This window comes from Asterias amurensis, chromosome 8 (genome assembly GCF_032118995.1).
Source record: "Asterias amurensis chromosome 8, ASM3211899v1".
In the NCBI taxonomy this organism is placed as follows: domain Eukaryota; kingdom Metazoa; phylum Echinodermata; class Asteroidea; order Forcipulatida; family Asteriidae; genus Asterias; species Asterias amurensis.
The window spans coordinates 15,213,480-15,219,479 of record NC_092655.1 but is presented as its reverse complement, the minus strand read 5'-3'; positions in this window follow the sequence as shown (position 1 = coordinate 15,219,479).

The window sequence follows — 6,000 nt, the reverse complement described above, 5'->3', positions numbered from 1 at the left end:
TATCAGGCTTATCTCAATTGTTTTCAATTCAGAACTGTTTCATACTTGTTTTACACCAAAGTAGACCAAATTAACAAAGATTTATTCACTGTTTACTCATATTAAATTATGAACATCTCCCAATACTTTTTGACAATTCAGTCATGTTCGCAATCTATGGCTACAATCAACCCCCTTCTGATTAACAAATTTAAACAAATATTGTGCAATAGCTTTAGTTATACAACTGCAGTCTAGACAAACAGAACGGCCACTAGACTTTGAATTTTGAAATGGACTAATCAAAGTGAGTTATGGTGATTAAAGTACACCATATGGGGACATAAAATGTATTTACTGAGTTCACTTCAGCAGAAGTTTGATTCAATTTTCCTGAAATTTAAATTAATTTCCATACAAAATTAGGGCACTGATTTGATAAACATAAAGAGTAAATATTTTCAAAAAATTAAAGTACATTTGTGAAAAAAATGAAGAAAACAAAAATGGTCACCACCAGGTACTTCATATCAAAATAAATTGTACTCCATTGCCGGCAGTTATCATGTTGGTTATTCTGTGTACAAACAACAACGTATCATAAATATAAGTGAAAGCCATGCACCAATTGCCAGGGTTCTAATTTTCGACCACTCAGTGGCGCCCGTCAATACTGTACATGCACCCAGGGCCTGATGACAGCTGTAGAGAACGCCTCACTCCTAGCTGACCAATCACATGCATGGTAACAGGAAGAGGATCATAGCAACCAATGAGAAAGGTTGTACAGGAGGAAGCCCGGGGGCTTCTAGGGTAAGCCCAGGTCAGTGTTTTCATAAATGTTAACAGCGGTGTGGATTTACCGCATATGGAATCCCAATCAGCTTGCTACCAACATTTAACATTTGTAATGTGGCATGACATCAGTTATGGCTGCTGCATAAATACACCACAACAAAATGAGCATGCAGACTGTTTGGCAGAGCCGCTGCACATGCTGTTTGACGATCGTTATAATTCATTATTAACCAGGGCACTGCTTAATGAAGCGGAAACAGAAACAACATGACAATTCTGACCCAAATACTGGGCGTTAAAGCATGAACTACCCAATAAAATAGGGTCAATAAATTCATGCTGTTAAATTAAAAACTGTTTATTCTGTTGGTGAATTTACAAGTGATTTAGATAAGGAATTGAAACCAGCATTTTTGAAAAGTTTCACTTGGCAAGGTAACCTATGAACAAATGAAGTTTCGACATGGTTTCAACAACAAACAGTTAACAATACTTTGTACTTTGCTCAAACTCAGGGACAATTTTCGTTGTATCATTTTCTTTACATTATAATTGACAAGAGGAAATCACAATGGCTAAGTCATTTATACAGTTTCACAGAGTCATGACTTTCCAGAAAGGGAAGTTCACTCTACCATCTATCACTTTCGCTTTATAGTATTCTCGTTATCTTAAAACCTAATCTCAAATTGCGGATGTTTGGTTCCGAAGTACTTTGATGACTTTTTCACCAAAGATTTTGTCTTTAGAGTTTTAACTGACCTCCAGGTTTGCTTTAAAAACAGATTTTCAAAACTTTTTTTCAAAGCAACTAATTCACAAATGTTGACCCAAACTAGCCACTGGTGGGTAGATCTGAATTTCACTGGGGGGGGGGCAGTATTATATCCTAACAACCCTGCCCTTTGTCAACCTTCCTTCTGCAACAGTTTATTTCCTTGTTTGAAGCTATCCTTTTCAAAGAATTACCATATGAATAACGCATGGGAGGTCTGTGTTAACAGACCCAGACGAGGTAACAGCATTACTTGAAAGGTTTGAATACACAAGACAGTAAACATGACCTCTACTATAGAAAAACCATCATGCTTCACCAGCCATAAAATGGGCTATTCTTTCAATAACAAGCACACTGGATACCTTAGACTTGGACCTTCTCTTTTTAATGTTTTGATAACTTTTCAAAACTTGATCAAAATACTTTTGAACTCTGTACCTATAGAATAAGCTGTTTGTGTGCCATGGCAGCACTTAATGTTGGTTGTGAATATACCGGTTATAGTTTGGCAGATGTTTTAGGGCAGCAATGTCATTGAGTCAGATATTACAGATTGAAAAAGATGTAAGCACAACAACTTGCTAAGCACATAAAAATATTGCTATAGGATAGTTTAAAACTATGTGCATTTGTGATGAACACTGACAACAATATTGCTATAGGATAGATTAAAACTATGTGCATTTGTGATGAACACTGACAACAGGATGACAATAAAATACCTTTCCATGATTTGCTACTACTTTTGTCACATATTTGAGCAATAGGCCTACCATAGAGTGGTAATACTGATTCTTGTTATTTCTATATTTATAAAACAGGTCAAATTCAGGTAACAACTCATAAATTTCAAAAGGTGGCCACACTTTTAAAATATCGCCCTAATCCGGAGCAAATAATGTTAATGCAAGATAATTTTCCCTATACTAGGAATACACAATCTAAGAAGCATTACTGACAGGCTGACAGTAATGCTTCTCTAATTCAAATTCTGTGGGCTTAAAAACTTGTATATTTTTTACGTCACAACATTACTTTGAAGTGAATAGTCTCTCAAAATGCTTTGAACATATCAAAAGCAGCTGTAGGTTTCTAACCTATAGTTGTTATTGTCATTAATTTTAAGAGTAAATACCAAACATATACCTTCCCTTTAAACTTGTGTTCAATAATGGCAACTCAAAATAGTATGGAGAAAGGATTTGCCAGTAAAGGCCTTGGAAGCCTCTTCAGTGGCTACATGGCTGCACAATGATGCATGATTAATGACTACGTGCCTTGTTTCGTTAATATGCTTGATCATGCACTTGAGAATGTGATTGTTTTAGTGTATATATGAAGATATCTAACGTTCAGAGGTTCATGGAAACACAACTCTCATGAGGGATACAAAATTACAATGTCTTCCACATTCACAGCTGTCCCATCAACAAAATATTATATTAGAATATTTAATGCATGTAAGTGCACTCCAGTTTTGTTGCAGAATATAATAACAAGGTAAAATCTGGACTATTCTAATCCATAGGTGATATTCTTCGACAATTATGCATGAAAGAAATGCATCTTTTTTTTGATACAAAACTTGCACAAATCCTTGTCATTTGAAAGTTTTTGGGTAGGGGGCGAGTCTGCAGGGTGGAAATCTCTAAAGAAACAGACATCCCTTAAATTATCTTTTGTTTCACAGTAAATACCAAATCCAACTTCTCATTGCTACTTAAATTGTGTTGTCATGTTTTCCTAAACAAAATAAAAAACAGCATTGAAACATTTTCTCAAATCTCTTAATCAACAATGTTTTCCTCGCTGCTCAACCATCTTCCCCTACATTGTGGATTGTCATGAGATGATGCAGCTCCATAAATAATAAATTAAATAAGAAAAGACAACCTAGTTCTCAGTGGGGATGCACGACTAAATTTAAATGCTTTCAGTCCGCAGCTAAGGCCAAGCATCAGTGAATTTCAGGAAGTATCCTGCGTTCACTGACTGACTTAAAGATAAGAATAATGCACAACATCAACGCATACATTCTTCCGAGGGCAAACCGTGAACAAACACGAAGATGATGATGCGTGGGCCTCAACTTCAAAAAAAAAAGCAGCATGGCCCGATGATGAAAGGGGACATTTGAGATGTAGTGATTGAAACGCTCAGCGGGAAGACATTTCTGGATTGCAGACTGGATTCTTGAGTTGGGACTTAGCTTTAGGTTCTTGAAGAATACCCTGGATGTTTTCTTGCAGTCGAAAAACATTTTATCGGACAAGATGAAAAGCATCTTAAAGTTATTTATGACATTCAATGCCAAGGTGGATTTGATTCAGTTTAAATGTTCTTCATACAAATATTACCAAATAATGGATGTATAAGGAACAATTAACTGGGAAATTTATAAGCCTTGATGCATTATTTATTTATTTTTGAAACTAATCACATTTTGTCACTTAGTAAAGTGTTAACATGCAGCATCTTTAGAATACTGGGAAGTTTCAAGTTTGTTCTTATCCTTTTTAACAAAATTGTGAGCATTGTAATATTGAGGTACCCTGAAAGCAATTGGTTTATAGTTTAATGCATTGATGCATTATAAATTTACTGTTAAAGGTTTTTTATACATTAGCTCACTTGATGTGTGTGCAGTGTTATAAACTGGATTCTAAAAATAAAGTACTCTAAAAGCAAATTGGTTTATAGCTTCAAATTCAACTATCGTATTTGTTTAATTGTTGAAAAATCGGTCAAATTTAGGACAGAGCTACTTCCTTATTGTCAGCTTGTTGTAGATTTGTGAATTGTTGTACCAAGCAGGCAGTAGCACCTTGACCTAAGCATACTTTCATATATTCTTTTCAGCGCTCCGGACACTATATTCTTTTCCGGGTAGGTTTTGAGAATATCCTACCCTTCAAAATGTCCCTTTGCCAGTCAAACCTTTTCATCCAGTTTGTGTTAGTTTAATTCTTCATCTAATCAACTGCTTGAAAAAAATGGTTTGTCATTGCAGCTGCACAATTACACCTGATGTGTTTTTGCCAGTTGACTGCCAAAAACTAAATGTAAACATTAACTGCTATCACAAAAACACCAATGGTGTGAGAACATTTGTGACCCGCTCTGTGAAAATGAGTCAGATGTAGGCAATTTCAGGAATTGAGTTATATGCATGGCTGGAAAGAACACATCAGCAGCAGTAATTTGGTATGTGTCTAAGCTTTGGGGTGTATCGCGTTGTTGAGTTACTCCCGTTTGAAATTAGCCACTACACCATTTTTTGTGAAAAACGAATTACAAGTAAAACTATATTTTAAACTACCATTGTGTGCAAAAGGATACAAATTAGACATAAGTATGATCACAAAATTGTTGTATTCATAGCTTTATCGCCTAAAAGTAAGTGTTCTAAAGGTTAAACATGCAACTAAAGATCTTTTTTGTTGTTGACATTTTCCACATTAAACTGTCCATAACTTAATATTGCATTGGGCGACATGTAACTAATTTTCACAGAGTGGGTCACATTTTGGGGGAGTAAACAAAATACTACAATAGATGTTGCTGTACCCTCTGCTTTAATATATAGGATTCAAACTGCCTCTATCTAGCCGGCATTCTCGAAAGTCTAGTTGGTAAGACACTGTGCTTGATTTGCAAGGGTCGTGGGTTCGAATCCCAACTGACTAATAAACCTGTGATTTTGTCACAGAACTTGTGAAAGTACCGAGTGTACATCTGTGTTAAGGTAAAAACCCAAATTAATATTATCTTCAAGTACGCACTAATCCTCTAATCAGATTTGCCGAATGGAGTGGTGATAAAAACCTATATTGCACGGCCAATATCACTACCTGCATCTTGTGTGTTCTATTCCACGCGCCAAGTTTGCTTGAAGATAAATACGTTATCACACACGCGCTCATGGAAAAACGGAAAATATAGCGCGTCTGCGTCCCATATCCAAATCGGCCTTAGGCCTAATTGGATACGAGACCAGAAGCGCTGTTTTTCCGTATTCCACTCGCATTTGTGTGATAACTTGTATTATCTTCCAGTACTCGCTAATCACTAATCAAAATGTTCGAACTGGAGGTATGTATTAAAAGCTATAACCTACTCCATATTTTATATTGCACACTGCGTATTGCGAGTGTCAATGCATCACAATCCGCATTATGCGGACAGTGACATTCTAAACTTTGTGCGCCTACACGCCGTTTGTGGCAAAATAGCATGGAATACGGCAAATAAAGCGGGTTTGCATCCCATATTCAAACTAGGCCTCGTTGGATATGGGACGCAGAAGCGATATATTTTTTTCACTCGCCCTGTGTGACAACTTATAAAATTTTACAACAAAGGAATCAACTTACAGTTGTGTTTCATTTTACCTCACGTAACTTTGCCTTTTATTGTACAGTTGGCTGAGTTGGTCACACTATATT